Source organism: Trachypithecus francoisi, unplaced genomic scaffold, assembly GCF_009764315.1.
Source record: "Trachypithecus francoisi isolate TF-2019V2 unplaced genomic scaffold, Tfra_2.0 Lachesis_group2, whole genome shotgun sequence".
Classification (NCBI taxonomy): Eukaryota; Metazoa; Chordata; class Mammalia; order Primates; family Cercopithecidae; genus Trachypithecus; species Trachypithecus francoisi.
Window position 1 is genome coordinate 109,592,195 of NW_022681465.1, and position 18,106 is coordinate 109,610,300.

The window sequence follows — 18,106 nt, forward strand, 5'->3', positions numbered from 1 at the left end:
GTGCTAATTTGCAGGCACAGTCCTTCCTTTGACCAACTTCTTCTGAAACTAGCTAACCTTGCACTGATTCTTATGTCCTATGTTTTTAAATAAAAGCATATGTTAATATGCTCTGGAAATGTGCAAATAGAAGAGTTAATTCTATTTTTCATCTATGTATTGAACACATAGTGTGCAGTACAAGCTAGTTATTTTTTAAAATATCTCAATTGGAGTTTGATGTTTCTTCACGATTAGAGGTTATGGATTTGTGCAGGAATACCACAAAAAGTGATGTGGTATGTTTCTCGGTGCTTCCTATTAAGAAGCACATGATGCTTTCTTATGGGATGACTTTGTTAGGGTAAACATTTCTTCACTGTAAGGTTAATATTTTCTTCTTGTAATTAATAAATATATAGAGAGAATTTGAGAATATGTAAATATCCTATTATGCCTCACACACATTATTTTGCTTACCAGTTTTAGTATCTTGCTTCTTGCTTCAATTAGTTATAATTAGGATGGCTACCAAATGCTGATTTTCTAATTCCTTCATTTCCTCTGTATTATTAGAGGAATTATATATGTGAACTAGTGAATTCCTGTTTTAATCAATATACTATAATCCTTTACTACAGTTATTTCAATGCTCAAATTTTCTCTGTTTTGGCCAGTGGGAGCCCCTACAATCTGGCTCATATCCTTTTGGCATGTCCTCTTGAATCTTTGTGCATGTCCACACATTTTGAGTCAATGAGATTTTCTAGGCTCAACTTGCACTTTTCCTCCCTCAGTCCTGGAATCAGACATTTCTCCAAGGAACCGTGATTCCGTTTTTTTTTTTTTTTGAGACGGAGTCTCACCCTGTTGCCCAGGCGGGAGTGGAGTGGCACAATCTCGGCTCACAACAATCTCGGCATCCAGGGTTCAAGAGATTCTCCTGCCTCAGTTTCCCGAGTAGCTAGAACTACAGGCACATGCCACCACACCTGGCTAATTTTTGTATTTTTAGTAGAGATGGGGTTTCACCATGTTGGCAAGGATGCCCTCAAACTCCTGACTTCAGGTGATCCACACCCCTCGGCCTCCCAAAGTGCTGGGATTACAGGTGTGAGCCACCGCGCCTGGCCAGAACTCTGATTCTTTTTAGGGATGACATTTAGAAACCAATCTCTGTGTTTTAGATGTGCTCATTGCTACTGGGCTGTCATCACTTCTACGATCTCTCTCAAGACAAAGATAGGAACTATATATACATATATGTACACACACACATATATAAATGTTTATACATACACCACACCCACATACTATATCTAAACATATATATATAACCATGAGTTTATCATGAATACCTCTAATTCTGTTTCCCCTCATTTCTATATGTGTATGGATTGTACCAATTTTCATCACTAGCTACTGAGTAGTATATTGAAAACAGTTTGGCAATTTCTTACAAAACTAGACCTATTCTTATCCTACAATACAGCAATCACACTCCTTGGTATCTATCTGAAGGAGGTGAAAACTTATATCCACACAAGAACCTGCACACATGCTTACAGCAGCTTTATTCATAGTTTCGAAAACTTGGAAGCAATGAAGATATCCTTCAGTAGGTGAAAGGATAAACAGTGGTACATCCAGAAAATGAAACAGTATATAGCAGTAAAAAGACAGGAGCTATCAAGCCATGAAAGACATGGTGGAACACTCAATGCATATTACGAAGTGAAAGAAGCCACTCTGAAATAGCTACATACTATATGATTCCAGCTGTATGACATTTCAAAAAAGGCAAAACTATGAAGACAGTAAAAAAGATCAGTGGTTGCTGGGTTTGGGAAGTGGGGATAAGTAGAGGTAGCATGGAGGATTTTTTTAGGGCAGCAGTCTCCAACATTTTTGGCACCAGGAGCTGGTTTTGTGGAAAACAGTTTTTCCACAGACGGGGCAGCAGGGGTGTGGGGATGGTTTCAGGATGATTCAAACACATTTCATTTATCGTGCACTTTATTTCTATTATTATTACATTATAATATATAATGAAATAATTATACAACTCACCATAATGTAGAATCAGTGGGAGCTCTGAGTTTGTTTTCCTGCAACTAGATAGTCCCATCTGAGGGTGATGGGAGACAGTGACAGATCATCAAGCATCAGATTCTCTTAAGGGGCGCACATCCTAGATCCCTCATACGCTCAGTTCACAATAGAGTTTGCGCTCCTATGAGAATCTAATGCTGCTGCTGACCTGGCAGGAGGCGGAGCCCAGGCTGTAATGCAAGTGATGGGGAGCAGCTGTAACTATAGATGAAGCTCCGCTCACTCGCCCACTGCTCACCTCCTGCTGTGTGGCCCAGTTCCTAACGGACCACAGACTGTACCATCCGTGGCCTGGGGATTGGGGACGCCTGTTTTAGACCAGTGACACTACTCTTTATGATACTACAATGGTGGATACATGTCATTATATATTCATTCAAACCCATGGAATGTACAACACCAAGAATAAACCCAAAAGTAAATTGAACTGTACATGATTATGTTGTGTCAATGTAGGTTCGTCAGCTGTACAGATGTACCACTCTGGTGGGGGATGTTGATAACGGGGGATGTAAGCGTGTGTGGGGACAAGGGTTATATGGGAAATCACTATACCTTCTTCTCAATTTTGCTGTGATCTAAAATTGCTCTAAAAAACCTAAGTCTTTTTTTTCTAATCTGATATGAGAAATGATATATCAGTATAGTATTTTGGTTTTGCTTTTCTCTTATGAATAAAATGGAACATCTTTTCATGTGATGAAGGGCCCTTTTAATGTCACTTTTGTGAATTGTCCGTGTTGTTTTCAGTTGGGTTTTTGGTCTTTTCCCATTCAATTTTAAGAATTTTTTGTATATTACACAGGTTACCCCTTTAATTGTGGTTATTTATCACAAATATTTTCTTCCAGTTTGTCCGTTGTCAAATTGGTGTTTTTAACATGGAAAAGTTATTTTTTAAGGTTAGACAAATTTATCAATATTTTCTATGGTTACATCTGGATTCTGAGTCACAGTTAAACTATCCTTATACCAAAGTTAAAGTAAAATTTACCCATTTTTTTCTACTAGTAATTGCATAGCTGCATTTTTACATTTAGATCCCTGATCCATGGGCATTATTTTTGTGTACAATGTGGAATATGGATCTCCTTTTCTTTTTCCAAATGACTGGCCAGTTGTCTCAGCACTATTCATAGGGAATTCCATTTTTGTCTCAATGATATGAGATGCCATGTTTATCATATGCTTAATTTCCACATACACTTGGCTCTATTTCTAGGTTTTCAGCTAGTTGGATTCTACTTGCCTGTCTGTTTACTCATAGCACTAGATGGTCTTAGGTTTAGAGGCTTTCCAGTATGTTGTCATGTATGGTAGGGCTAATGACTCTTCATAGCTTTCCACTATTAGTGTTTTCCTGGCTATTCCCGCATGTGTTCTTCCTTTTTCTTTCTTTTTTCTTTCTTTCTCTCTTTTTTTTTTTTTTTTGACAGTGTCTCCCTCTGTCGGCCAGGCTGGAGTGCAGTGGTATAATCATGGCTCACTGTAGCCTTGACCTCCTGAGTTCAAGTGATCCTCCTGCCTCAGCCTCCCCAGGAGCTGTGGACTACAGGTGTGAGCCACCACACTCAGCTAATTTCTCAAACTTTTCTGTAGAGATGGGGTCTCACTATGTTGCCCAGGCTGGTCTTGTCCTGAGCACAAGTGATCCTCCTGCTCTGGCCTCCCAAAGTACTGGGATTACAGGCATGAGCCACCACACCTGGCCCCAAAATTTTTATAATATTCACTTGTCATATCTAAGAATAAGGAGTGCCTTTCCATTTAAGATCTATTTTTGCACCTTTTAGAGGTGTTTTCCTCATATCAGTTTTGTGCTTAAACTTATTTCTAAATATTTTTATCTTTTCTTTTGCTATTGAAATGGGGCTTTCTTTACCGTTATAACTTTTAACTAGCTATTATTTGTGGACATGAAGGCTATGGTATCTACCAATTTGTATCCTACCAATTACTGAACTCTTGTATTGTTTGAGTTGGTTTAAACATTAGTTTCTTTTAGGGTTTTCCCAGTACATAGTCATATCAGTAAAAACTATTCCGGTCAGTTAGAAGGTGCGAAAATTGGGACAGAAATAAAAGCAGTTCCCAATTCAGAAGTGAGATAAAAGCTCATTGTTTGGTATGTGGGGTGCCTGGAACTCTGAACATATTTTTTACATAGAAATAATATACATAATCACCTGGCTTGCATTCTAACCCTCACAAAACCTATTTAACCCATAGTGAAAATATTTTATGACTCCTAAAGTCAGTACGAAAAAGACCAACAAACCAATTTTTAAATGGGTAAAGTGTAGGAACACAATTGTTTATAGAAGAGGAAATACAAGTGACCATTAAATATATGAATAGATGCTCAACCTCACTCAAAAAGAGAAATTCAAATAGAAACATCAATAATAGACCAGTGATAACTCAATGCTTTGGGGAGAGTGTAAAGAAACAAGCCCTCTTACGCATTCATCAGCGAAGTGAAATTTGGTTTAACCTCTAAGGGGAACAACTTTGCATATCTATCAAAATGCACATACACTTTAATTCAACAATCCCAGTTCTAGGAATTTATCCTGTAGAGATACTCAATGTGAGAAATATACAACAAGATATTCATTTTAGCCTTATTTGTAATAGAAAAAGGCCAATAATAGAGTCTGGTTAAATTAATTGTGGAATACTAAGCAATCATTAAAAAGGATATAAATTATCTCCAAAATACTGTTAATTTCTAAAAGGCAAAGGACATTATGGCTGGTATGCTCTCATTTATTTAAAAATATATGTGTATATATATGCATATATATAGATATATATAGAGAGAGGTGCATGCATGTTTATAGAATATTTCAAGAATGTACGGAAGAAATTATAATATTGGTTGTCTCTGGATAGACTGGTTAACTGGGGACAGGGATGGGAAAGAGAATAACTTCTCACTATATACCCTTTTACACCTTCTAAATGTTAAACTCTGTGCATATATCAACTATTTCAAATAATAATAATAATAATGGTAATAACATAGTTTACATTTCAACAAAAAGTAAAATTCATTATAATTGAGAACAGAGGACCAAGAATAAGTCTTCCCCAGTGAACACCTTTGTAAAGCCTGCAGGCCATGCACTAAGAGAATCACATAGATGCTAATGCCGTACCTCTTGATTTCTGGGGTTTACAAGGTTCTTGGCTTGTTATAAACTACATTCAGAAGACATGATTCCTGCATCTCGGTGCTTCTCCTGTTTTTGTTGCAATGTCTTTGAATATGATAAATATGACATACAAAGACTAAACAATTTTAAATACTTTATTTCGAAATTATTAACTGTTGGGGTACAGTAACAAGAGCTTCCTTGCTGGAGAGATAAGCATGGTAAGAGGTCTTTCTTCAGAGAGAAAACCTGAAGTCCACTAACTACATGTGGCAAATTGTGGTTGGTGTTACTTATTGCTTCATTACTACCCTGAACTGTCCAAGAGGAGATAGACTTGAACATCAGAAAGAAGACTAAACTTTGTTAATTTAGATGCCAGCTATTAAATATTTTTATGATCTATTTCGTTTTAGAAACAGATAGGAATGGATTTATTACTACCATATCTAAGTGAGGAGCAGAGAGTCTTCTCAAAGGCCTTTAAGATCATAAACCAAACTTACAGAGGTGTTTTTGAGGTCCTTTGATCCTTCTTTTAGCTAACGAATATAAGTTATTCATTAGTGCTAACTACTGTTAATGCATTAAGAACTATCAAGATTCTATGCATATAGAAAGGTATTTCTCTGGTTGGGTGTGGTGGCTCACACATGTAATCCCAGCACTCTGGGAAGCCGAGGGGGTTGGATCACCTGAGGTCATGAGTTTGAGACCAGCCTGGCCAACATAGTCAAACCCTGTCCCTACTAAAAATACAAAAGTCAGCCAGGTGTGGCAGCGTGTACCTGTAATCCCAGCTACTTGGGAAGCTGAGGCAGGAGAATTGCTTGAACCTGAAAGGTGGAGGTTGCAGTGAGCCAAGGTCACACCACTGCATTCCGGCCTGGGTGGCAAAGTGAGGCTCCCTCTCAAAAAAAAAAAAAAGGGAAAAAGAAAAAAAAATATTTGTAAGAAGCATCTTCAATTTATTGTTGGCTTTGTTCTTGAATTAGTGTGTGTGTGTGTGTGTGTGCGCGCATTGGGAGGAAAAGGGTCAGAAAAGAAAAGAAAAAGAAAGATTTATTTTACTTCAGAGATTCTCCAAATTTATGAAATTGGTAATCTGGATAAGAACCACTATGGCCAATTCAAACTGAAACTCCCTTGACCCCTTCATCCCACCCATTGCTTACCATCTCCTACTTCCTTAAAACTAACTAGAGAGAGAAGACAGTGCAAAATAGCACCATTCTTATAAAAATATTCCGGCATAGCACTTTTTTGTGCATAAGACAATTGCACAAAAGTGTACATAGGTCAAGGAATCATCACAAAGTAACTGCTATGTAACCACCAGTCAGATCAAGAAACAGGATGTTGGTCTTTTATCTTATTGCTTCTTTCCTTTCCTTACCTTTCATACAGGCTGAGCCTTAGAGTTGGCACAATACTCAAAATATACTACTGAATTGCATCTGTTTTTTCTGTATGGGACATTTTACATTGTATACCCATTTCTTTTTTTAATTTTTTAAAATAGAGACAGGGGTTTCACTATGTTGCCCAGGCTGATCTCGAACTCCTGAGCTCAAGCAATCCATCCCCCTCAGCCTCCCAAAGTGCTGGGATTACAAGTGTGAGTGACCATGCCCGGCCCATGGTATATCCATTTCTTAAGCATCAGTTCTAAGCCAGCTCCTTCTAACCATGCATAAGTATCTAAAACCAATGTGAGCACTTGTATTAAAAAATAATAAAAATAGTCATATTGTATAACAAAAAAGGGTGATATGGAATAATCTCCAATATACTGTTAATTTCTAAACGTTAGGCCAAGGAGGTAAGTCTGAATGATTCTAGCAGTTAAGAACTCTCAGAATGAATGCATGTAGCTCAGTCTATGAGGGTTGGAGGCCTATTGGTGTAGCTGAGTTTTCCAAATTAACTTACTTGTAGAATACAATGTTTGCTAAAGCATAGGCATAAAAATATGAAAATTTAAAGCCAGTTTAATCATATACATGTATATATGAGAATAAAATTGGGGGAGGGGAGGATTTGGTAGGGTAAATAAAAAAGAACTGAAATACTTAATGATGTCATCAAGCCTACCACCAGACGTCTTGTTATGTGAATTCATAAAATAAATAATGGCTTAAATTACTGTTAAAAGGGATCCAATGGCCCAATAAGAACAGCTCCGGTCTGCAGCTCCCAGTGTGATCAACGCAGAAGACGGGTGATTTCTGCATTTCCAACTGAGGTACCTGGTTCATCTCACTGGGACTGGTTGGACAGCGGGTGCAGCCCACAGAGGGTGAGCCAAAGCAGCGCAGGGCATCTCCTCACCTGGGAAGCACAAGGGGGATTTCCCTTTCCTAGCCAAGGGAAGCCGTGACAGATGGAACCTGGAAAATAGGGACACTCCCACCCTAATACTGTGCTTTTCCAACTGTCTTAGAAAATGGCACACCAGGAGATTATATCCTATGCCTGGTTCAGTGGGTCCCACGCCCATGGAGCCTTGCTCACTGCTAGCACAGCAGTCTGAGATCTAACTGCGAGGCGGCAGCTGGACTGGGGGAAGGGCGTCTGCCATTGCTGAGGCTTGAGTAGGTAAACAAAGTGGCCAGGAAGCTCAAACTGGGTGGAGCCCACTGCAGCTCAACAAGGCCTGCCTGCATCTGTAGACTCCACCTCTGGGGGCAGGTCATAGCTGAACAAAAGTCAGCAGAAACTTCTGCAGACTTAAACATCCCTGTCTGACAGCTCTGAAGAGCGCAGTGATTCTCCCAATATGGAGTTTGAGCTCTGAGAATGGACAGACTGCCTCCTCAAGTGGGTCCCTGACCGCTGTGTAGCCTAACTGGGAGACACCTGTCAGTAGGGGCCAATTGACACCTCATACAGCCACGTGCCCCTCTGAGACGAAGCTTCCAGAGGAAGGATCAGGCAGCAATATTTGCTGTTCTGCAGCCTCTGCTGGTGATACCCAGTCAAACAGGGTCTGGAGTGGACCTCCAGCAAACTCCAACAGACCTGCAGCTAAGGGTCCTGACTGTTCAAAGGAAAACTAACAAACAGAAAGGAATAGCATCAACATCAACAAAAAGGACATCCACAACAAAACCCCATCTGTAGGTCATCATCATCAAAGACCAAAGGTAGATAAAACCACAAAGATGGGGAGAAACCAGAGCAGAAAAGCTGAAAATTCTAAAACCCAGAGCGCCTCTTATCTTCCAAAGGATCGCAGCTCCTCACCAGCAATGGAACAAAGCTGGATGGAGAATGACTTTGACGAGTTGAGAGAAGTAGGCTTCAGAAGGTTGGTAATAATAAACTGCTCTGAGCTACAGGAGGATGTTTGAACCCATTGCAAGGAAGCTAAAACCCTTGAAAAAAGATTAGATGAATTGCTAACTAGAATAAACAGCGTAGAGAAGACTTTAAGTGACCTGATGGAGCTGAAAACCATGGCACGAGAACTACATGATGCACGTACAAGCTTCAGTAGCTGATTTGATCAAGTGGAAGAAAGGGTATCAGTGACTGAAGATCAAATTAATGAAGTGAGAAGAGAAGTTTAGAGAAAAAAGAGTAAAAAGAAACAAAAAAAGCCTCCAAGAAATATGGGACTATGTGAAAAGACCAAATCTACATTTGATTGGTGCACTTGAAAGTGACCAGGAGAATGGAACCAAGTTGGAAAACACTCTTCAGGATATTATCCAGGAGAACTTCCCCAACCTAGCAAGGCAGGCCAACATTCAAATTCAGGAAATACAGAGAACACCACAAAGATACTCCTCGAGAATAGCAACCCCAAGACACATAATTGTCAGATTCACCAAGGTTGAAATGAAGGAAAAAATGTTAAGGGCAGCCAGAGAGAAACGCCAGGTTACCCACAAAGGGAAGCCCATCAGACTAACAGCAGATCTCTCAGCAGAAACTCTACAAGCCAGAAGAGAGTGGGGACCAATATTCAACATTCATGAAGAAAAGAATTTTCAATCCAGAATTTCATATCCAGCCAAACCAAGCTTCATAAGTGAAGGAGAAATAAAATCCTTTACAGGTGAGCAAATGCTGAGAGATTTTTGTTACCACCAGGCCTGCCTTACAAGAGCTCCTGAAGAAAGCATTAAACATGGAAAGGAACAACCAGTACCAGCCACTGCAAAAACATGCCAAATTGTAAAGACCATCGATTCTAGGAAGAAACTGCATCAACTAATGAGCAAAATAACCAGCTAACATCTTAATGACAGGATCAGATTCACACACAACAAGATTAACCTTAAATGTAAATGTGCTAAATGCGTCAAGTAAAAGACACAGACTGGCAAGTTGGACAAAGAGTCAAGACCCATCAGTGTGCTGTATTTAGGAGACCCATCTCATGTGCAAAGACACACATAGGCTCAAAATAAAGGGATGGCAGAAGATCTACCAAGCAAATGGAAAACAAAAAAAAGTAGGGGTTGCAATCCTGGTCTCTGATAAAACAGGCTTTAAACCAACAAAGATCAGAAGAGACAAAGAAGGCCATTATATAATGGTAAAGGGATCAACTCAACAAGAAGAGCTAACTATCCTGAATATATATGCACCCAATACAGGAGCAACCAGATTCATAAGGCAAGTCCATAGAGACTTACAAAGAGACTTAGACTCCCACACAATAATAATGGGAGACTTTAACACCCCACTGTCAATATTAGATAATGAGACAGAAGGTTAACAAGGATATCCAGGACTTGACCTCAGCTCTGCACCAAGCATGCCTCATAGACATCTACAGAACTCTCCACCCCAAATCAACAGAATATACATTCTTCTCAGAACCACATCGCACTTATTCCAAAATTGACCACATAGTTCGAAGTAAAGCACTCCTCAGCAAATGTAAAAGAACAGAAATCACAACAAATTGTCTCTCAGACCACAGTGCAATCAAATTAGAACTCAGGATTAAGAAACTCACTCAAAACCGCACAACTACATGGAAACTGAACACCCTGCTCCTGAATGACTACTGGGTAAATAACGAAATTAAGACAGAAATAAAGATGTTCTTTGAAACAAATGAGAATGAAGACACAACGTATCAGAATCTCTGGGACACATTTAAAGCAGTGTGTAGAGGGAAATTTATAGCACTAAATGCCCACAAGAGAAAGCAGGAAAGATCTAAAATCGACACCCTAACATCACAATTAAAAAAGCTAGAGAAGCAAGAGCAAACAAATTCAAAAGCTAGCAGAAGGCAAGAAATAACTAAGATCAGAGCAGAACTGAAGGAGATAGAGACACAAAAAACCCTTCAAAAAATCAATGAATCCAGGAGCTGTTTTTTTGAAAAGATCAACAAAATTCATAGACCGCTAGCAAGACTAACAAAGAAGAAAAGAGAGAAGAGTCAAATAGATGCAACAAAAAATGATAAAGGGGATATCACCGACCCCACAGAAATACAAACTACCATCAGAGAATACTATAAACACCTCTACACAAATAAACTAGAAAATCTAGAAGAAATGGATAAACTCCTGGACACATACACCCTCCCAAGACTAAACCAGGAAGAAGTTGAATCCCTGAATAGACCAATAACAGGCTTTGAAATTGAGGCAATAATTAATAGCCTACCAACCAAAAAGAGTCCAGGACCAGACAGATTCATAGCCGAATTCTACTAGAGGTACAAAGAGGAGCTGGTACCATTGCTTCTGAAACTATTCCAATCAATAGAAAAACAGGAAATCCTCCCTAACTCATTTTATGAGACCAGCATCATCCTGATATCAAAGCCCGGCAGAGACACAAGAAAAAAAGAGAATTTTAGACCAATATCCCTGATGAACATCGATGCGAAAATACTCAATAAAATACTGGCAAACCGAATCCAGCAGCACATCAAAAAGCTTATCCACCATGATCAAGTGAGCTTCATCCCTGGGATGCAAGACTGGTTCAACATATGCAAATCAATAAACGTAATCTATCATATCAACAGATCCAAAGACAAAAACCACATGATTATCTCAATAGATGCACAAAAGGCCTTCGACAAAATTCAACAACACTTCATGCTAAAAACTCTCAATAAACTAGGTATTGATGGGACGTATCTCAAAATAGTCAGAGCTATTTATCACAAACCCACAGCCAATATCATACTGAATGGGCAAAAACTGGAAGCATTCCCTTTGAAAACTGGCACAAGACAGGGATGCCCTCTGTCACCACTCTTATTCAACATAGTGTTGGAAGTTCTGGCCAGGGCAATCAGGCAGGAGAAAGAAATAAAGGGCATTCAATTAGGAAAAGAGGAAGTCAAATTGTCCCTGTTTGCAGATGACATGATTGTATACGTAGAAAACCCCATCGTCTCAGCCCCAAATCTCCTTAAGCTGATAAGCAACTTCAACAAAGTCTCAGGATACAAAATCAATGTGTAAAAATCACAAGCATTCCTCTACACCAAGAGCAGACAGAGAACCAAGTCATGAGTTAACTCCCATTCACAATTGCTACTAAGAGAATAAAATACCTAGGAATCCAACTTACAAGGGATGTGAAGGACCTCTTCGAGGAGAACTACAAACCACTGCTGAATGAAATAAAAGAGGACACAAACAAATGGAAGAACATTCCATGCTCATGGATAGGAACAATCAATATCATGAAAATGGCCATACTGCCCAAGGTAATTTATAGATTCAATGCCATCCCCATCAAGTTACCAAAGACTTTCTTCACAGAATTGGAAAAAACTGCTTTAAAGTTCATATGGAACCAAAAAAGAGCCCTCATTGCCAAGACAATCCTAAGCAAAAAGAAGCAAAAAGAACAAAGGAGGCATCATGCTGCCTGACTTCAAACTATACTACAAGGCTACAGTAACCAAAACAGCATGGTACTGGTACCAAAACAGAGATATAGACCAATGGAACAGAACAGAGCCCTCAGAAATAACACCACACATCTACAACCCTCTGATCTTTGACAAATCTGACAAAAACAAGAAATGGGAAAGGATTCCCTATTTAATAAATGGTGCTGGGAAAACTGGCTAGCTATATGTAGAAAGGTGAAACTGCATCCCTTCCTTACACCTTATACAAAAGTTAATGCAAGGTGGATTAAAGACTTAAATGTTAGACCTAAAACCATAAAAATCTTAGAAGAAAACCTAGGCAATACCATTCAGGACATAGGCATGGGCAAAGACTCCATGACTAAAACACCAAAAGCGATGGCAACAAAAGCCAAAATAGACAAATGGGATCTGATTAAACTAAAAAGCTTCTGCACAGCAAAAGAAACTACTATCAGAGTGAACAGGCAACCTACAGAATGGGAGAAAATTTTTGCAATCTACCCATCTGACAAAGGGCCAATGTCCAGAATCTACAAAGAACTTAAATTTACAAGAAAAAATCAGACATCCCCATCAAAAAGTAGGCAAGGGATATGAACAGACACTTCTCAAAAGAAGACATTTATGCAGCCAACAGACACACGAAAAAATGCTCATCATCACTGGTTATCAGAGAAATGCAAATCAAAACCACCATGAGATACCATCTCATACCAGTTAGAATGGCGATCATTAAAAAGTCAGGAAACAACAGGTGCTGGAGAGGATGTGGAGAAACAGGAAGACTTTTACACTGTTGGTGGGGGTGGAAACTAGTTCAACCATTGTAGAAGACAGTGTGGTGATTCTTCAAGGATCTAGAACTAGAAATACCATTTGACCCAGCCATCTCATTACTGGGTATATACCCAAAGGATTATAAATCATGCTGCTATAAAGACACATGCACACATATGTTTATTGTGACACTATTCATAATAGCAAAGACTTGGAATCAACCCAAATGTCCATCAATGATAGACTGGATTAAGAAAATGTGTCAGGCTGGGCGCGGGGCTCAAGCCTGTAATCCCAGCACTTTGGGAGGCCGAGACGGGCGGATCACGAGGTCAGGAGATCGAGACCATCCTGGCTAACACGGTGAAACCCTGTCTCTACTAAAAAAATACAAAAAAAAAACTAGCCGGGCAAGGTGGCGGGCGCCTGTAGTCCCAGCTACTTGGAGGCTGAGGCAGGAGAATGGCGGGAACCCGGGAGGCGGAGCTTGCAGTGAGCTGAGATCCGGCCACTGCACTCCAGCCTGGGCGACAGAGCGAGACTCCGTCTCCAAAAAAAAAAAAAAAAAAAAAAAAGAAAATGTGTCACATATGCATCATGGAATACTCTGCAGCTATAAAAAGGATGAGTTCATGTCCTTTGTAGGGACATGGATGAAGCTGGAAACCACCATTCTGAGCAAACTATCACAAGGACAGAAAACCAAATACCACATGTTCTCACTCACAGGTAGGAATTGAACAATGAGAATGCTTGGACACAGGGTGGGGAACATCACACATTGGGTCCCATCGTGGGGTGGAGGGGTGGGGGAGGGATAGCATTAAGATACGTAATGTAAATGACGAGTTAATGGGTGCAGCACATCAACATGGCACATGTATACATATGTAAGAAACCTTCACATTGTGCACATGTACCCTAGAACTTAAAGTATAATTAAAAAAATAAATAAATAAATTACTGTTAATCGGATTTTTTTTTTTTACTTGCAGCTAAATGCTTTCTAACCGATGTCCATTATAACCTGTCTTATTAGGAAACTGCTCCTGGATGGTAAGATCACATGCTCCCTGTCTCTAACCCTTACCTCTTGCTCATTTTTCAATGCAGTCTGGTTTTTGCCTTCACTAGTATCCTGAAATTATTCATGTCAGTAGCACCCATGACCACTCTGCTTCACCTGAGGGATGCTTTTCAGCCTTTAGTTTTACTTGACATCTTTTTATCTTCTGACACTGTTAGCCATCCCCTCCTTCTCAAAATGTTCTCTCCCCTCAGCCTTCACGACATCATGATTTGTAATTAAACATCTCCTTATTTTTTTAGTTAAATGCTTGATCTCTCGAGTCTATAAACTTCATGAAGGCAAGGCCATGTCTGTCTTGTTCACCACTGCTCTTTCGGTGCCTGGTCTATAGTAAGTACTCCACAAACATGCGTAGATTAATGAACACTAAGGAAAGCAATTACTCATATAACTTAAAATACAGGAAAGGCATTAGTAGACGTTATGTAGACTGTGCTTGGTTGGTGGCAGACCTGGGGAAAGCAGGTCTTGTGATTTTTTAGCCCAGTAGCTTTTGTGTCACCCCACCACCTCTGTGCTTCATGGCATGTTAATATTTCCAAAATGTTTTCCTGGAGAAAATACAATTAAATAATGTGTTACCCTTTTGTCATTCATAATGCAGCTTTCCATACATGTTATGGTTTGATTTTCTCCCTACAGCTTCATTTGTTGGAGGCTTCATTCCTCACTGTGGCAGTGTGGGGAGGTGGGGTCTAGTGGGAGGTATCTGGGTCATGGCATTTCTCATTAATGCCTTTGTCTCAGGAATGAGTTAGCTATTTCAGGATTTCTAATGGGTTCTATAGCTAATGGGTTAGCTATAGCAGGATTTCAGTCCCCTTTTTCTCTCACAAGCACGCCCTCTCACCTCTTCTGCTTTTCTGCAATGCTATGAAGCAGCACAAGGCCCTCACCAGATGCAATCACCAGGTCTTGAACTTCCCAGCTTCCAGAACCGTCAGCTAAATAAACCTCTTTCCTTTATAAATTACCCAGACCCAGGCATTTTGTTATAGCAACAGAAAACAAACTAAATACACTACTTGTATTCTAATTCATTAATGGCAGGGGATAAAAATAGGATGATAATTTATATTTTTATGTGAAGATTCATCAGAAGAAGGATATAATTAATTTGATTTTTGGTGGCTCCGCTTTCCTGGGACTTTAGCTAAAGAATGCTATTTGTATCTACTCATCTGACAAAGGGCTAATATCCAGAACCTACAAAGAACTCAAACAAAAGTACAAGAAAAAAACAAACAACCCCATCAAAAAGTGGGCAAAGGATATGAACAGACACTTCTCAAAAGAAGACATTCATACAGCCAACAGACACATGAAAAAATGCTCATCATCACTCGCCATCAGAGAAATGCAAATCAAAACCACAATGAGATACCATCTCACACCAGTTAGAATGCCAATCATTAAAAAAATCAGGAAATAACAGGTGCTGGAGAGGATGTGGAGAAATACTTTTACACTGTTGGTGGGACTGTAAACTAGTTCAACCATTGTGGAAGACAGTGTGGCGATTCCTCAAGGATCTAGAAGTAGAAATACCATTTGACCCAGCCATCACATTATTGGGTATATTCCCAAAGAATTAAAAATCGTGCTGCTATAAAGACACATGCACACGTATGTTTATTGCGGCACTATTCACAATAGCAAAGACTTGGAATCAACCCAAATGTCCACCAGTGACAGACTGGATTAAGAAAATATGGCACATATACACCATGGAATACTATGCAGCCATAAAAAGGATGAATTTTTGTCTTTTGTAAGGACATGGATGCAGCTGGAAACCATCATTCTCAGCAAACTATCGCAAGAACAGAAAACCAAACACCACATGTTTTCACTCATAGGTGGGAACTGAACAATGAGAACACTTGGACACAGGAAGGGGAACATCACACACCCGAGCCTATTGTGGGGAGGGAGGAGGGAGGAGGGATAGCATTAGGACATATACCTAATGTAAATGACAAGTTAATGGGTGCAGCACACCAACATGGCACATGTATACATACGTAACAAACCCGCACGTTGTACACATGTATCCTAGAACTTAAATTAAAAAAAAAAAATACTATTTGTGTAGCCAAAACTTTTTTCCTTTCACAACTGCTGTGTTTCCTGATAATATCAACCTTTCCTTTTGTTCAATTAAAATATGCACAACATGCTCTCAGTAAAATTCCAGAATCTTGTCTGTCTGTTATTTAATGTCCCACACAGTATACTTTAAGATGTTTTTTTTGTCATCTTTCCTTATCAGTAGAAAAGAAGAAAGACACAGATTAGTTAGGATGTTAACATTAGCAACATAACACCACCCATCAATGTTTTGATAATGTGTTGACTAGAAACTGTTTTTGCAATTCCAAGACGTTTTCATCACTCAAGGGAAGAAAGTGCCTATCATTCATCATCACATTCTTGAGAATGTTTTTCTGAACTGTAGACACGGACTTCTGCACATCACCAGTGTTTTCAAGTATGCTGGCTGTTTGCTGTTCACAGCTGACACTAACCTATCTCCGTGTATGTTCCACTTTTCAGAAGCTAGTGGTTTCAGTTAGGCCCTTTTAAGTCAAGGTTCTCACCCAAGAACTGGCCAGCAAGCCATCAGGAGCCGAGAGCTTTGGGAACTGGTCTTTTATTCTCTCTGTTTCTCTCTCAGTGTCTCCCTCCTTATCGGGAGCTCTCATTGCTCCCTTGGGTTTACGGCTTCTATTTCTATCCATCTTTTCAGCTTCAGCTTTTAGTACTAACCAGGTTTTCCTCTGATGGTTCACAATCCAAATTCCCATGGAAGAAATCTGGTTAACTCTTCTCAGCTTTCCATAGTCAAGCTGTGTTGAAGGTCATTGTCAGCCCATGAATTGGCTGATACCAAACCTGGTGCTGAGGCCAGGACGGACTGGCTGAGTATGAGTGGGGGTGCTGGGGTAATCCACGAAACCTAATAGCACCTAACATACAACAAAAGGGAGAATGAGGGCAACTTCTTAAGGAAATCGGGGTAGACTTCTTTTATACTGTGCATAGGATTTCTTTAAAATTTTCACATTTATCTGAATGATCTAGTCTTTTATTCATCAGTTTTAGTGCTATATTAACTATATGATATGAATGTAATGTTGTACTTTCATTATTGCTTCTTGATAACATAGTATCCAAAATAGAGTCTAAACCTATTTCACAGAGGAGGAACCCAGAGATGGTATGTAACTATCCTGAGGTCATGGGGTTATAGAAAGGCAGAGAATGAGAAGCTGATATCCCAAATTCCCAGCATTAACATGAACTGGATTAAAGAACCTAGATAAGATTCCCAATAATTAGGAACCCTCTTGTTACCAAAGGGATTTCCTTCTTTTCTCATTTAAGAGGACATGCCAAAGAGAAACAAACATGTGAAGAGTTCTAATATATAACTACTACTATAAAACATTTAAAACGTAAAATTGGCACCTTTTCAAACCTTACAAGAAATCATTTTAAAGTTTATTCAAATGACAGAATCTTACCATGCTTCACATTCAGTTTTTTTAATACTTAAGAAAACTTCTATAAATGTGTAATAAATGTATGCATGTATAAATTAATCATAAATGATAAACCACCCTTTACAAAAGAAATTGATTTATTCCATCAACTACACCCAAATAATTTCAAAAAGTATATCAAAGAATTATTTCTAAATTGATTTTTTTTCTTGCTGTACATAGCACTAAGGACAAACTGTCAGCTCTTAAGCTTTTGTTTGACCTGCTTTGTTAAATGCTTTGTGAAATGATATTCAGAACAGCACCATGTGATGTCAACTTGCATTAATTCTTTCCCAAAGAGAGGTGTTCAGTATTCAAACAGTGTTTATACTGGCACAATCTATTTATGCTTCAGCTTCATTTCTGAAAGTTTACAAGTACCGCTTCCTTTGGAAGACTCTGTTCTTTCTTGCAACTTCTCTTCTAAAACAACCTTTGAAAGGAGAATAATGATGTCCTATAAAGCTCCTTTCAGGGAAGTCATTAAGAAAATGATAAATATTTCAGAGAATTGAATTAAAATGTTGGCTATATGTCAATGTTAAATTTTACTATTTTCATTACAGATATA